The sequence below is a fragment of the Carcharhinus amblyrhynchos genome, chromosome 8, assembly GCF_965287045.1.
Source record: "Carcharhinus amblyrhynchos chromosome 8, sCarAmb.v2.hapA, whole genome shotgun sequence".
Lineage (NCBI taxonomy): Eukaryota > Metazoa > Chordata > Chondrichthyes > Carcharhiniformes > Carcharhinidae > Carcharhinus > Carcharhinus amblyrhynchos.
This window is the reverse complement of record NC_137331.1, coordinates 54,895,682-54,913,220: the sequence shown is the minus strand read 5'-3', so window position 1 is coordinate 54,913,220 and position 17,539 is coordinate 54,895,682.

Genomic DNA, 17,539 nt, shown 5'->3' with positions numbered 1-17,539 from the left:
TAACATATATTAATGATCTAGACTAGGGCATACAGGGCATTATTTCAACATTTGCAGATGATAGGAAACTGAAGTGGCCAGTTTTAGGAGTATTGATAGCATAGTGATTATAATATTGGATTGGTCATTCAAGAGATTGGAAATAATGATGGGAAGACATGAGTGCAAATCCTACCATAAGTAGTTGGAGAATTTAAATCTAAGAGAATTCATCTAGCTAATTAAATAAATATGGAACAAAAAGCTAGGGTTAGTAATGGTGAACATAAAGCTATTTGATAGTTGTAAAACAAATGTCCAAAAGGGAAGAAAACCTGCTGTACTAACCTGTACATGACTCCAGGCTAACAGTAAAGTGATTAACTCTGAACTGACCTTTAAAATGCCTAGCAAGCCACTCACAGAATCATACAATCCTTACATTGCAGAAAAGGCCATTTGGCCTATCAAGACTCCACTGACTGAGCATTTTACCCATTCTCTCTTCTCCACCTTATCCCCGTAACCACACACATGGCTAATCCATCTAATCTACACATCTTTGAACTGCGGGAGGAAACTGGACAACTGGAGGAAATACATGCAGACATGGGGAGAACATGTAAACTCCACATAAACAGATACCTGAGGCTTGAATTGAACCCAGATCCCTGGTACTGTGAGGCTGCAGTGCCAACCAGTATGTCACTGTGCCATCCACTCAATGATATAAAACCTTTATGATGAAAAAAATGGATTTAAACATGATAAATGCATTCACAGCCCAGACAGTTCTGCAAATCCCTATGTAATAACCTTAACAGCTGCTGTCCCACAGATTGGTCATACAGTAGACTCACAGGAATACCTTTCAGCCAACATCCTAGACTCCTCCATCACCATTCCTGGGTATTTCCTTTCCCGATTTAGAGATGCCGGCGTCGGGGTAAACACAGTAAGAAGTCTCAACACCAGGTTCGAGTCCAACCAGTTTATTCCATAGTAATCCCACAAGTTTTCGGAAATGATGTCCCTTCATCACATGTGTGGAAGGTGTGTGGAACCATAAAGTCTCAACGCATCAGATTAAACATAGGCAAGAAGGACCCCCCTGATTATAATCCACTGCCTCCCTCACCTGATAAATCCAGTATTCCATTATATCGAATATCACTTGGAAGAAGCATAAGCAAGCAAGGACACAAAATATATTCTGAGTGGGGAACATCAATGCCTATCACCAAGATTGGCTTGATAGCACCACTACTGACTAATTTCTGAAGGATTCCAGAATGGACCTGCAGAAGGTGCTAAGAGATAAAAATATTTGTATATTCCTTACTAATCTACCTGTCACAAATTAATCACTCCATAACGGTATAAGCAAGAGTGACTAGCACACATAACAGGATCAGGAGCTAGTCAATGAACAATCCCATCCTGAATGATGGTGGAACTCAGCATATCTGTGAAAAAAACAAGGCTGAAGCAGTCAGAACCATCTCTGGCTTCCTTTTGAAGTCCCTAAAATCAAAGATACCAATCATCAGCCAATTTATTAATTCTAAGTGATATTAAGAAGTGATTGAATTCTCTGAGTACAGCAGAAGGTATGGACCACAAAAATCTTGTGGTTGCAGTGCTTAAGACATGTGCTCTAACGCTAACAATGCATCTGGCCATATTCCAGTGCAGCTATGAAATTGACACCTATCAACAAACTAGAAATTTGTCCATATGATCCTTATCCATGATAAGAAGGACAAATCTAAGCTGGCCAAGTACAAGCCCATTAACGTAATTGATGGGAGGTATCATTAACGGTGTTACCAATGCAGCAATACCCTGCTTACTGATGTTCAGTTTAAGTTCTACCAAGATAAGCTCCAGACCTTATTACAGTGTTGGCCAAATAGTTGACTACAATCGACAAGTCAATCCCTAAGTCTCGAAAAGTCGATTGTCACAACTTGCTGAACTGCGTCAGAAATACACGAGACTTAGACAATGAGATTCTTGCAGGCTCCAAAACTTAGAATAAGCTGCGTGAAGACAAAAAGTTGAGCGAGGAGCCAGGGACCTTCAGGAGGGCAAAATCCTACCATTTCCACCAAGAATGGGAAAATGGAATTTAATTTTTACAAATTTCACATGCAAGACCCTTCATCATCAATGTGTATCCTTGAGTAAACAATAATTTGGATTTGGCAGCACAAGACAATGCATGTAAAATTTCAAGAAAAATTTCCCTTTAAATAGTGTGATTTTGAGAAGAGAAAGTTGGAAATTAAAGGGAATTTTGAAAGCTCAACAGTCATTCTTTTTGAAAGCTGTGACTAAAGGCAAGGCTAGCAAAGAGGTATCTTTGTGCATTAACCTTCCTTGAACAAAACCTAAGAAACCATCCACTCGTGGTGAAGTTATCAAGGAGACTATGGTGGTTGCTGCCAATACCTCATACAAAGATGAAATTATGACAGCCATCAAGGGCATGCTGCTTGGTGCTTTAACTGTAACTAGAAGGGTGGAACCCTTGTCTGAGTACATGCCCCAGCAAGTATATGAAAACCTATCAGGTTGTAAATATTTCTCACTGCAGTTTGATGAATCAGTAGATATGACGGATTTGGCCCAGCTGATTGTTGTCATTCACATGCCATTCAAAGAAGGGCTTTCTCATTCTTTTGCCACTCAAAGAGAGGATAGGAAGCCAGGGCATATACAATAAATTGAAAAGGTACATGATTGACAATGGCATTCTGATCAAGTAACTGGTTTGAATCATAACCATTGGGTGAGATTTTCTGGCTTCCCTGCCATGTGTTTTTCATTGCTGAAGGCAGTGCCAGATCTCTGCAACTTATTCGAATGTTACTCAATTAGCTTGATGCCATTTATGGTGAGCTAATCGTTCATGCAGATATGAGATGGTTAAGTTGATGAAATCCTTCAGAGATATTTAGATCTGCTCCCTGAAATTGTCACCTGTCTTAAATCAAGAAATGAGGTATACAGCAACCTGTCAGATAATTTGTGACTTGATAGACTTGACGTTTCTTACGGACACAGGTGCAAAGTTAAACAAGCTGAACTGTGAATTGCAGAGGAAGGGCAAAGACTTATCACTTATGATCAGTGCAGAGAATGCGTTCAAGTTGAAATTGGGCCCATGGTCCTCCCATTAAAGAATCAAATTATTGAGCACTTGCCTAATCTGAAGAAAAGCCAACAACAGGTCAAACAGAAAGGGTTCTATCCAAACAAATACTGTGATTACCTGAACAAATTGGAAAGGAAATTCAACAGATGATTTCAGGAGGTAAACAACTTGATACAAATCATTATCATAGAATCAAAGAATCCCTACAGTGCAGCCCATTGGCTCTGCACTGACTCCCTGACAGATCATCCCATCCAGTCCCTATCCCTGAAACCCCATGTATTTATCCTGCTAATTCCCCTAACCTATATATCTTGGGACACTAAGGAGCAATTTAGCATGGCCAATCCAACGAACCTACACATCGTTGGCCTGTGGGAGTAAATCAGAACACCCAGAGGAAACCCATGCAGACATGGGGAGAATGTGCAAACTCAACACAGACAGTCACCTAAGACTGGTATCGACTTTGGGTCCCTGCAGTTGTGAGGCAGCAGCGCTAACCATCGGGCTGCCCAAGTTTGTCTCAAATCCTTTTATTCAAGTGGACATTGGAAAACTGATAGCAAAATTTCAGCTGAAATAAAGCTGAAAACTAGGTCAAGGTTTGGAGACTTGTAGACAGAGAGAAGTTCCATCTTCTGACATCCTATGCACTCAAGGTGACAGTCTACTTTGGTTCCACATACATCTCTGAGATGACTTTTTCCCCAAATGAAAATATTCAAATCCAAGTATCTATGTTATTTGACATGCTGTCAGTTCTCCAAAGTACACTTGAATAAATGTTGAACATATTGCAGACGTTAGTCATAAATAAGTACATGAAGAGTAAAAGGGACCAAAGAAAATGTCTCAGGAATAAAGAGCAGAACTTCTAAAGGGTGGGCATTCCTAGAGAGAAATAACTTGTGAATTAAATGAAAATCCTTCTAATTCTTTCAGCTTTTTCTCATGGTACATTGAATTGTCATAACGGTGGTGATCACCTTCATACCAACCATCAACTTTTTTGGATTTGGTTTTACAGCTAGATGCTGTTCCTGCTACCAATCCTCTGTATTTACTGAGGCTGGAAACTAGCACTATTATACGCTAACTTGCCTGCACCAGGGCCTGTTTTTGGAAAATTAATAAAACACCAATGTAAAAACAAATATCAAAAATGAAGGAAATCTGGAAGTAAAACAGTAAGTTCTGGGAATCGGTATGTGTGCATGGATCTTTGAACTAAGAGAATACTAAAAGAATTTTTAACAAAGCATTTGGAATCTTAAGTTCATAAATAGAGTTTGAGTACAAAAGCAGAGAAGTAATGATGAACCTTTACAAAGCACCAGTTAGTCCACAACTAAAATAATGGGTGGGATTTTACGGCCTCAATTGTCCCAAAACCATAAAATCCCAACAGAGCTTCCCATGGTCCCCCCCCACGCCCACTCCAATTCCTCGGCACTAAAATTCCAGCTATTGTATCCATTTCTGGCTACTAGACTTTAGGAAGCATGTGAGGGACCTTGAGAGGGTGCAGAGGAGTATTATCAGAATACTCATTTGCCAGGGATAAGGGATTTCAGCTACAAAGTTAGATTGGAGAAGTAGGATGTGTTTTCCTTTGAACAATGTCCTCAGAGTTACCTTTGACCAGAAACTTAACTGGCCTTGGCATTTACATTTATGACTGTGTGGCCAAATTCCCCTTCAATTCAATGTTCAACTTTGCTGATGACATCACCGTAGTGGGTCAGATCTCAAACAACGATGAGACGGAATACAGGAATGAGATAGAGAATCTGGTGAACTGGTACGGCAACAATAATCTCTCCCTCAATGTCAACAAAACAAAGGAGATTGTCATCAACTTCAGGAAGCGTAAAGAAGAACATGCCTCTGTCTACATAATTGGGGACGAAGTAGAAAGTGTCAAGAGCTTCAAGTTTTTGGATGCCCGGATCACCAACCACTTGTCCTGGTCCCCCAATGCCGACACTTCTGTTAAGAAAGATCACTGATGCCTCTACTTTCTCAGAAGACTAAGGAAACTTGACATGTCAGCTATGACTCTCACCAACTTTTACAGATGCACCATGGAAAACATTTTTTCTGGTTGCATCACAGCTTGGTATGGCTCCTGCTCTGCCCAAGACCACAAGGATCTACAAAAGGTTGTGAGGTAGCCCAATCCATCACACGAACCAACCTCCCATCCACTGACTCTGTCTACATTTCCCACTGCCTGGCAAAGCAGCCAGCATAATTAAGGACCCCACGCACCCCAGACATTCTGTCTTCTACTTTCTTCCTTTGGGAAAAAGATACAAAAGTCTGAGGTCACCAACTCAAGAACAGCTTCTTCCCTGCTGCTGTCAGACTTTTGAATGGACTTACCTTGCATTAAGTTGATATTTCTCTACACCCTAGCTATGACTGTAACACTACATTCTGCACTCTCTTGTTTCCTTCTCTATGAACGGTATGTTTTGTCTATATAGCGTGCAGGAAACATTACTTTTCACTGTATGATAATGCATGTGATAACAATAAATCAAATCAAATATAAACACTATGGCTGGTAGAGCAAGTCAGAAGCAAGGAATATTGTAGCAAATAACTCACCTTCTGACTCCCCAAAAGCAGTCCACAATTTACAAAACACAAGTCAGCGGTGTGATGGAATGCTCTCCACTTCTTTGAATGAGTGCAACTCCAACAAGAAACTTACACTATCTTGCATAAAGTAGCCTGCTGGATCCATCCACAAACATTCACTCCCTCCACCACTGATGCATAGCAGAGGCCATGTGCACCATCTACAAGTGAAAACTGAATCCAATAGTAAACAAATATAAATAAAATTGACACAAAACAGTCTTTGAGCTGTGGGGAATAGATGATGATGCGTGGCAGAAGTTATGATTATTTTAGTATAGTTGGCTTCTACTAGTGAGTCGTTGATCATTTGGTTCAGGTCACCTGTAGTTCAGTAGAGAGATTTCCTTTTCCAGCTGCAATCCTTGCGCTAGTTAATCAACTTACACTGTCAGAGAGAGTTTTACATGCTCTTGCAAAAGCTGGCTACTTTGCAGGAGCAATGCTTTAGTCACTGTATCACTGTTAGGGGACAAGATCAGAAACCCCAAGGTATATTTTGAAGTTAGATTAGGCCCCAACTATTTTCTATTTTTGGTATTAATGTGAGGATATGATGTTTCACTCCAGATGCAATTCTACTGTCAAACTTAGAGGTTTTTATCAAAACAAACTTCATTTAACAACACAGTTTAACTATAACAAATGAATTAGCTTGATATTTTAAGAACATAAGAACTACGAGCAGGAGTAGGCCATCTAGCCCTTCAAGCCTGCCCCACCATTCAATAAGATCATGGCTGATCTGAAGTGGATCAGTTCCACTTTCCCGCTTTCTCCCCATAACCCTTAATTCCCCTGTCTATCAAAAACCTATCTACCCGTGACTTAAATATATTTAGCGAGGTAGCCTCCACTACTTCAACGGGCAAAGAATTCCAGAGATTCACCACCCTTTGAGTGAAGAAGTTCCTCCTCAACTCTGATCTAAACTGCCCCCCCCCTTATCTTGAGACTGTGCCCTCTAGTCCTGCTATCCTTTCCAAGCAGGAAGAATCTCTCTACCTCTACCCTATCCATCCCCTTCATTATCTTATATGTCTCTATAAGATCCCCCCTCATCCTTCTAAACTCCAACAAGTACAAACCCAGTCTATTTAGTCTCTCTTCATAGTCCAACCCCCTCATTTCCAGTATCAGCCTAGTGAACCTCCTCTGCACTCCCTCCAAGGCCAATATATCCTTGCGCAAGTGCGGCGACCAAAACTGCACACAGTACTCCAGCTACGGCCTCACCAGTACCCTGTACAGTTGCAGCAAGACCTCCCTGCTTTTATATTCTATCCCCCTCGCTATAAAGGCCAACATTCCATTCGCCTTCTTGATCACCTGCTGCACCTGCAGACTGGGTTTTTGCGACTAGGGCACAAGGACCCCCAGGTCCCTCTGCACCATAGCATGCTGCAGCTTTTCGCCTTTTAAATAATAATCCCTCCTATTATTATTTCTGCCAAAGTGGATAACCTCACACTTGCTAACATTATACTCCATCTGCCAGGTCCTCGCCCATTTGCTTAGCCTATCCAGATCCCTCTACAGACTTTCCACACCCTCCACGCAATTTGCTTTTCCACGCATCTTCATGTCATCAGCAAATTTCATCACCCTACACTCAGCCCCCTCCTCCAGATCATCCATATAAATGGTAAATAGCTGAGGCCCCAGCACCAATCCCTGCGGCATTCCACTAGTTACCAACCGCCAATCAGAATAGCACCCATTGATACCAACTCTGTAAAACTAAACAATGGTTAAACATGGCAGATACAATTCTTAACTACTAATCTATTCCTACGAGTTCCAATTCAAGCAATATATAGACTTAAAACTCCTGTTCAAAATCAGTTACCATACACAGACTTGCATGCTTCTAGTTAAGATTGCCATCCTAGACTTTTCAGAGCACTTCTGGACAGAGAGAGAGCGAGAGAGAGAGACAGAGAGACATGTCTTGTTTATTTCAGAACCAGGCAGAAACTGACTTTAAATAAAAATAAACTGTGTATCTTTCCTGCAAGCTTAACTCCTCCCATTGACACAGAACTCTGTCAATCAACATAATCAAAACCCTGCTCTGAAACCCCAAAGGAAACCTAAGTAAACACAAATACATTAACTCTGTTTAGACAAACACACCATTAGCTAAAATCAGTTACTATCCTGCATTTTCAGCATGGAGCTGCATATTTTTCCAGATGAATCGGCACTTTGTAAAATGCAGCATGACTTTTAAACATACCGCTCACAAGTAACATAATAAAAATACAATTTTTAAAGGCACAGAATCATCACAATCACCTTCAGTATGGCAACTTCCAGCTGTTTTTCTCACAGCACACCCACACAGATTGACAGCCATGGGTAGCTCGCTCAGCTAGCTTTTAATTCCCATCTTTGTGTGTTTGAACTGAAGCCCCAGGATACAAACTCTTGCCTAGGCAATTATACCCAGGGTCCTTGAGATGTGGTAGTCATTATGCTCTTTTGTCTTTACCAGAGATAGTAATCAGTTTTGGGATGGTTTTACAACTGCCTTGATAGAAACACAGGAAGGGGTTACATTGTTACTTCGAGAAAGACCCTGCAGTCATATCTGTCAGCAGTTAGTAGTGCATTCTCAGCAATCTTTAGTGTCTCTATTCATTTTAAAGTATAAAGTTAAGGTCACTTTTTAAGATTAAATATCTCTGTGTAGAATTCAAATTTTTTTTCCCCATTATTATGACACAGGGTGGAACCTGGCTTGATATATCCAAAATTTTAATTTTTTGTTTAGATACATGGAGGGAAAAAAGTCACAGGAGTCAGATGATGAACTTTTAAGGAAGAAAACATCTTCACCCCACATGTCCCTTTATAGATATATACAGATTCATAAGAATAACACTACTAACTGCAAGCATACAATCCATGTAAACTAATAGGTAATCTGTGCCTGAACACGCTGCACACTGAAACCAAATGACAGATGTCATCCAAATGAAATGCTATGGATATGTTATCAACTCTCTCCAACATTCATTACAACGTGAGTCAAATGGTCTCACGGTCTTTCCAAAGAGGATTTCCAATCTCTACACTCAGAGAACTTCCCTTGGAATTTTCTCCCAAATGATGTTTTCTGGCAGATATCTTCAAAAAGGATCCACCTCCAGGGTTTTGATCTGTCCGGTGTTTCTCTCCTCTGGATCATCACACATTAAATTTTCACTTTCCACATGCTCTCAAATACTGAGCCATACCACTACTTCATAGTTCCGCAGCAACAAGTCACCACTTTTGACTATCTCATCAGATCTTCTGTCTTCTCATAACCCCACTTTGTCTTAATTCTGCTCTCCACATCTTTTCCTCTTTAATTCAGAATGTTTTCCTCTGTTCCTAACTTTAACTGAAGTGAACAGCCCTGTTCCAGATTCTTGTCTTCTTTCTTTGTCTTAACTGTCTTCCTGGAAATTTCTTCTGTCCCACTCTGTGGTTTTGGGATTTTTTAATTTGGTTTGGGACCTGCCTCCTGCGTCTTCCACTCTTGTGTCCAACTTCTTTTGGCACTTCCGCAGGATGATGTTTTCTTTCTGTGTCACATTCTGTCTCTGAGAGTCTTTCTCTGATTCCCTTCCTTACAACAGCACAGTTTTTTTTCTAATTTGTGTTTTTATTAACTCCCTAAACTACTTGGTAACAGAGCCTTTCACATCAAGAGTGAAACCTTATTAAAAATTCATTTAGAGCTTAGGCTGTTTGGTTTCATTTCACAGAACCTCAAAAATGCAACCAAACCCAATGATTTACTTTTCTCAATATACAAAGAAAGTTAAACTTAAATCCACATCTTATTACTAGCATTTCCTGGCATGTTAATGATAAGACAAAGCAACGCAGAGAAGGAATTAAAAGGGAAAAAAATCCTGTGCTCTGGATCCCACTACCTCATCAGACATCTTACTCCATGAAAGATCAGTATGTCAAAAATTGGCCTGCTCAGTCACATGAAGACTAATAGCAGAAGCACATCAAGTAAATATCATTCCTGACTCGAGGGATAGCCAAAGACCTAGAATTGTACAGGTGCCCCTCAGTATCATACTGCCAATTGAAATTCAAAGTCTTTCTTTCTGCTGCTTTTATTAAATATAGGATGCTTCTAAATATGTTATTCCCTTCAACAGGGCAACTGCAGGCAACTCTTTTGTTAAGGTTGAACATCTGTCTTTTAAGAGTTGATGGCTCACTCAATCTTATGGAATATGATGGATCAATTTTTAGATCTGACTTCATTTTTTTTATCTCAAAGGTCAAACATATTCTTAATTACATTTTAATTGAAGGTCAAAGAAGAATTGAGATACCTGTTTTAACACTAAATAATGTTTGTACATGCTGACCTTTCAAGCTAGGACAAAAGTAAAAAATAGAACAGCAGATTGTTTGAAGCCCTTCTGAATCCTGACCTTTTGCACACAAGAAGTTGTCAAACGCTTTCAGAATTTATTCTAATTAAATCTCATATATATATAATAGTTTTAGTTCCAAATCAATTACTAAGTTAGCATTAGCGCAGCACTCATTTTTAAAGCTGAACGTGACTGAGAGAGTTTTTCTGATTTATTTCACAATACAAAATAATTGTGAAGTTGGTGAATATTTGACTTCAAAAAAAGTCCAAGTAGTTGACAAAAAAGGACACTGATGGAACAGATGAACTGCAAGTCTTGGTTACATGAATCAGGAAAAGCTGCGCCCAACAGATTTTCTGAGGTTAGCCCTTATTTACTTTGCAATGTAAACTGCAAGATAAACTTGGTAAGGCCTTCCTAAAATTTGAGGAGAAGAGCAAAACAGTGCATGTCATTGGCCCTTAAAGAGTTGAAGATCAAAATTAAAGGGATTTGTTTACTCATTCATCCAGTCACCAATTTCAGTTGTCAAAAAATGGTGAGCAGTACATACCCTATTTTTGTAATGTAGCCTCGATCAAGCAAAGCTCCTTGCCTGTAGTGCAAGTTCATAAAAAGATCTTGAATAGCTAAATATAAATATCATAATTTATTTTTATTCAGAAGTGTTATTAGAAATTTGGGATTTTTAAAAAATTTCGAACACAGAAATATATTCAGAAGTGTAATTATTGGAACAGAAATCGTATAAAAATTGGAATTATTTTCTGTAGTGATGATTCATTTGCTTGTGACTGTGTATTCCAATAAACGAAATCTTATAATATTTTCAAGTTTTGCTTCACCAAAAGCTTTTAAATTGTTGCCTATATCCCCAAATCGAAGTCATTAATATGTATTAGGAAAATAGTGGTCTTTTTCAAACGTGGGGATCCCCACCTTCCTCCAGTCTGAAAAACAACTATTCACTACTGCTCTCTGTTCACAGGAGTGTTTCCTGTAATTCAACCAACTTTGTATCCAAGCTGTTATTGTGGAGAAATGTTACATTGGAATTACAATAAATTGAATTTTCAGCAAAGGAAAAATTATGCTATCCACATTGGAGGGAATAATAATAGTGAGAGGCTAGAATATGTTGGTATTCTGAGAGATTTGAATGTTCTAGTACACAAATCATAGAAAACTAACAAGCATATATAAAAAGCAATGAGAAAATTAAATGGTATGTTAGCCTTTATTGCAAAGGAATTGAAGAACAGGAGTAAAGAAACCTTACTGCAATTGGTTAGGACTTGATGAAACCACATCTAGTGTAACGTATGCAGTTCTAGTCTCCTTACCCAGGAGCACAACAATATTTCACTGGGTTAATTCCTGAAATGAGGGCGTTTATCCTATGCGGAGAGATTGAACAGGCCTATATTTCCCAGAATTTAGAAGAACGAGAAGTGCTCTGATTGAAATATATAAACCAAGTACAATGCTCAAAGGACCTGACAGGATAGATACTGGGAGGATGTTCTCCTGGCTGGGGAGTCTCAACAAAGGTGTCACAATCTCACGAATAAGGGGTTAACCATTTAGAATTGAAAGAGGGAGAGATTTCTTCTTGTGAACCTTTGAAATTATTTGCTGTAAATGCTTAGTCATTGAATATATTTACCTCAGGTATAGACAAATTTTGAACGCTAAGAGATATGGAGTTAAAGTAAGAAGGTGTAACTGAGATAGAAAGTCAGCCATGATCTTTTTGAATGACAAAGGAAGCTCGCAGGACAGAATGTTCTACTCCTGTTTCTGTTTCTTATACTCTGATATTCTAAGCACTGTTCTCATGCTCACAGCCAGATAATGACACTGCCTGTGTAAAGAGGAGAAATTAGCGGGGTTTCTCCCAAAAAAAACTAAGTGCCCAATGGATGGGAATAGGGGAATTCCTGCTCACGTTTTGGGCAGACTGAGTTGAATGAATCTCCAGGGCTGTGTGCACCACAGAGTCTGTAAAGCAATTTACGCCAGTTGTGGGACTAGGACGCATCAAGCCTAAACCAAATGGAGAGGTCAGTATCAGCACACTGGGTGGGCCACTGGGCATGTGCCAATCTGTTACTATCTCCATCGCCGGCCTCTAATCATTGGCTTCCCAATTGCTTCCCCAACCCCCTGGTCGCCAGCCTCCAAGACCATCCACCCTCATGTCCAGCTCGACCTCCCCACCATGGCCAGCTCGATCTGCCTGATCGCCCCCTCTCCATGTCCAACCCTCCTCATGTCCAGCCCCGATCATCCCTTCCCCATATCCAGCCCTTCCCCTCCCCATGTCCAGTCCCATTAGGTCATTAGATGTGACTTCTTGACATGCAGAAAAGGGCTAGGCAGTGTAAAGCTTTAACCATCTGCAGGTTTTGAGGATTCAAAAGTAAATTGTTTGAAAGTGAGAAAGAGCTGGGAAAGATATTAGAACAAGTTGTTTTGCTCAGTATTAAAAAGGTGGGTTCTTCTGTATCTTTTCCTACAAAATATCAAGAATGCATTCAGGTATCAGAACCTATACGCAGGTTCCTCCTTTGTTGATGTAAGTACAGGATTCTGGTCCAGGAGGTGAAGTGGAGGAGAACAAAAATGTTGCTTTTGTTAGGAAAGTAGGTAAATCAAGTATGGGAAGAAGTCTGTTGTTGGTTAGCTTTGCAGAAGAATATAACATCCAACATTATGACCTTGTTCCACCAGATATTTTCACATCATCGGACCACAGGCAAGGTTCCAGAGGACTGGAGAATAGCCAATGTTGTTCCCTTGTTTAAAAAAGGAAGCAGAGTTAATTCAGGAAATTATAGGTCAGTGAGCCTGACATCAATGGGGGGAAAGCTTTTAACAAAGATACTGAGGGACAGGATATACGCACATTTGGAAGAAAATAGACTAGCTAGTGAAAGGCGGCATGGTTTTTGCTGTCAGTTTTTTTAAGAGGTGACAAAAATAATTGATAAGGTAAGGGTTGTAGATATAGTTTATATGGACTTTAGTAAGGCATTTGATAAGGTGCCACATGGCAGACTGGTACAAAAACTTTTCACATGGGATTTGATGTGGGCTGGCTAGATGGATAGAGAATTAGTTTGGTCATAGAAGACAGAGAATAGCGAAGGGTGTTTTTCAGAATGGAGTCAGGGATTAGTGCTGGGACCTCTGTTGTTCGTAGAATATATTTAAATAATCTGGAGAAAAATGTGGGTGGGTCGATCAATATTTTTGCAGATGATACAAAGATTGGCAGAATTGCTGATAGTGCCGGAGATTGTCAGAGGATACAACAGGATGTAGATAGATTGGAGACTTGGGCATGGGAATGGCAGGTGGTATTTAATCTGGACAAATGCGAGGTGATGCATTTTGGAAGATTAAATTTAGGTGTAAGTTATACTGTAAATGGCAGAAACCTAAGGAACATTAACATACAGAGGGATCTGGGCATGTAGGTCCACAGTTCCCTAAAAGTGGCAACACAGGTGTCCAAGATGATTAAGAAGGTATATGGCATGCTTGTCTTCATTGGCTGGGGCATTGAGTATAAGAGTTGATAAATCATATTGCAGCAATATAAAACCTTGGTTAGGCTGCATTTGGAGTATTGTGTGCAGCTCTGGTATCCACACTCCCAGAACGATGTGGAAGCTTTGGAGAGAGTGCAAAGAAGGTTCACCAGGATGTTGTCTGGTTGCCAGGACATTGGCTATGAGAAAAGCCTAAATAATCTAGGATTGTTTTCACTGAAAAGATGGAAGCTGAGGGGAGACCTGATAGAGGTCGACAACATTGTGAGAAGCATCGGCAGGGCGGATAGTCAGAGGCTTTTTCCCAGGGTGGAAGTGTCAGTTACAAGGGGGCACAGGTTCAAGGGAGAGGGGGAAAGTTTAAGGGAGATGTGCAGGGGAAGTTTTTCATGCAGAGAGTGGTGATACTTGGAACATGCTGCCAGAGGAGGTGGTGGAAGCAAGCACATTAGCAACATTTAAGAGGCACCTGGATGAGTACATGATTAGAGAGTGAATAGAGGGATATGGTCTGAGTAAGAGCGGAAGGTTTTCTTAGTTTAGTCAGGACATCATGATCAACACAATCTTGGAGGGCTGAAGGGCCTGTTCCTGTGCTGTACTTTTCTTTGTTCTTTGTTCTTGATTGCAACCTCCATGACACCAAAATACCAGAGAGTAAGAACTCACACTACAGCACTGTTTCAAGTTGTAGTTCCTCTTCCAGGGTTACTTCCTTCTTCAGAATAAACTTGAGGATGACTGGTTCGAAGTGGAAACTTCTTTATTAAGCGTCCTTTATAATTAGCATTTACTTTTACAGAAAGGGAAAGAGATCAATTTTACTGGTAACAGAGAGAGAGATCTTGCCTCAAAAGCTTCTACTGAATTCAAAACAGCAATTGAACAGAACTGGACTACATACATAGCATACATAGTTAACAATATAGCTTTTTGGTTGTCTGTGTTTTTAAAGAGATAGGCACCAACAGTCTCTAGCTGCATAAACAATTGCATCTGTGACCATGAAACACTGCTGTTTACCTTATGAGAAAGTCTGGTTACCTTACATTGTAGTTTCAAAGAATGTAGCCAAGTTCCTAGACTAAACGTTGGGCCGAAGGGCCTGTTTCCCGTGCTGGGTTGTTCTAAACCCATAATTCCAAGCTGACATGGCCAAATTAGCTTAAATTAGCTTGAAGTATAGCATGGACTGTGCAAGGAAACCGGTGCAACTGAAGGAAATGATGGATTTAGATTATGAGTTTCAGGGAAAAACTTCTGGTGACACACTGGTTAGCATGAAGAAGGAGAAGAGATGGGACAGAAAGAATATACCTATCAACAGAGGATAAGGCATCTTTCATCCTTCCCCCTGCCCCCACTTTCCAAGTGTAGATGTAAAGGATGAGATCAATGAGGAATGCATTCAAACAAAGAAAGTTATCAAAAGATGCAAAATTGTTGTAATCTCTGGGAGATGTCAAACAGTTTCCAACATATGGTATAGCAAGGATGAGGGCTTCTACAAACCATAAATGTAGGTTTCACTACAAGGCAGATCCTGGATGCCTGATGCCAGTCTTTATATCAATCATGATGGTCGAGAGTGCTAAAATGTAGACATTAAGTTATAATTCACCTTTCTACATTGCAGACTGTTAAATTAGGCTGGGACATACATGAAGAGATGTGATTTGTGGCTTTCAGAGAGTGACTTCAACTGTGGGCCAAGTTCTCACAAACGGTTCAGATTTTTTAGTGGCACAAAGACTGCAATCAGTGGTAGGACAGATCATCATGGTGAATGTACTAGCATTAAAGTTTTTATTCTTCTCTGGCACAGGAGAGTTGCCAGAGGGTTGGAGGAGAGTCAATATAGTACCATTATTTAAGAAGCGGGGAAGGGATCAACCAAGAAATTACAGGTCAGTCAGTCTAAACTCAGTGATAGGGAAGCTATTGAAAGCAATTCGAAGAAACAGAATAATATAACAATATAACAGAATAATATAAACATCATTTGGAGAGGCAGGGATTATTCAAAAACAGACAGCATTGTTTTGTTAAGAGGAGGTGATGTTTGACCGACTTGATGGAATTTTTTGAAGAGGTGATCACGTGTGCAGATGAGGGATAGGAAAGTAAGTTGTGAAGATGACATGAGGAAACTACAAAGGAATATAGACAGGTTAACTGAGTGGGCAAAAATCTAGCAATGGAGTATAATATGGGAAAATGAAATTATCCATTTTGGCAAGAAAAATAAAAAGCATAATATCTCAATTGTGAAAGATTGCAGCGCTCTGAGATGCAGAGGAATCCAGGTGTCTAGTACATGAATTGCAAAAGGTTGATATGCAGGTGCAACAGTAATTAGCACAGCTAATAGAATGTTATTGTTTATTGTGAGAGGGATGAATATAAGAGTAGGGAGGTTAGGTTTCAATTATACAGGACATTAGTCAGGCCACTTCTGGAATATTCTTTGCAATACTGGTCTCCTTATTTAAGGAAAAATGTAATTGCAATGGAAACAATTCAGTGAAGGTTTACCAGGCTAATACGTGGAATGGATGGGTTGCCTTTTGAAAAAAAGGCTGGACAGGCTAGGCCTGTATGCACTCAAGTTGAGCAAAGTAAGATAACTTGACTGAAACATATAAAATCCTCAGGGGTCTTGACATGGTGGATATGGAAATGATATTTCCCCTTGTGGGAGATTCTAGAACTAAGGGTCACTGTTCAAAAATAAAGGGCTAAATTTTACAAAACACTGTTTTTTCCAGTGAGAAAACCAGTGTATTTCTCTCCAGGGTAATATGCCAGTTTTCTCTCCAGATCTACCAAAAAAAATCAAGAGGTCATCATACAGGATGGGAGGACCTCAACACACTGGTTAAACTCTGCTGCTCAAAGTCGGGGCACCAACTTTAAAGGGCGCCCCAATCTGAACCTGAGTAAACCTCCCTGCAGCCCATCACAAAAGCATCAGGGGGGCCCCCCACCCCACAACCGGAACCGGCACTCCTCAAATTCAGCCCCCACCCCCAATCATCTGCTTTTCTCCCCTGAACCAATCATTTGCCCCTTTCCACCAACCTCCCCCACCACACCCTCCCCCCAGTTTCTCATCTGTTTCGCAATCTCACCACCTCACCCTGCCATCAAGAGGCGGGAGGAGCTGGTAAGATCACCACCTCAGTGTCTACCTTGTCAAGTCCCTTTAGAATCTTGCATGTTTCAATGAGAATTCATCGTAGAGCAATCCTTTCAATACACTCTCCAATGCAAGTGCATCCATCCTTAAATATTCCAAAACTATGCACGGTATTTCAGGTGTTGGTCTCATCAAAACCCTGTTCGCCTGTAACAAGACATTAGTCATTCTTGTACTTAATTTCTCTTGCAATGACGGTCAACATACCATTCCCACAGCCTTGAAGAGGAGTCATTAATTCTGTTTCTCTCTCCACAGATGCTGCCAGAGCTGCTGAGGTTTCCCAACATTTTCTATTTTATTTTATATTATATACCATTTTCTTTCCTAATTGCTTGTTCTACCTGGCTGTCAACTTTCTATGTTTTTTGTATTGACCATATAACATCTCACTCCATGAAAATAAATTTAGAACAGCCGTTATTTTAATGGGTACAAGTGCCAACTCTACAATGAGTTTTCATAGCCTTCATAAATTATTTCAAATTTCCTTTACCACTTCCCTAAAACTGCAGTGTCTAAATTCTGTCATGATTTTGGTTGAGACCAGTAACCTTTCCTTCATAAAATAAGGGGTGGAATTTTCCCCAAAAAATGG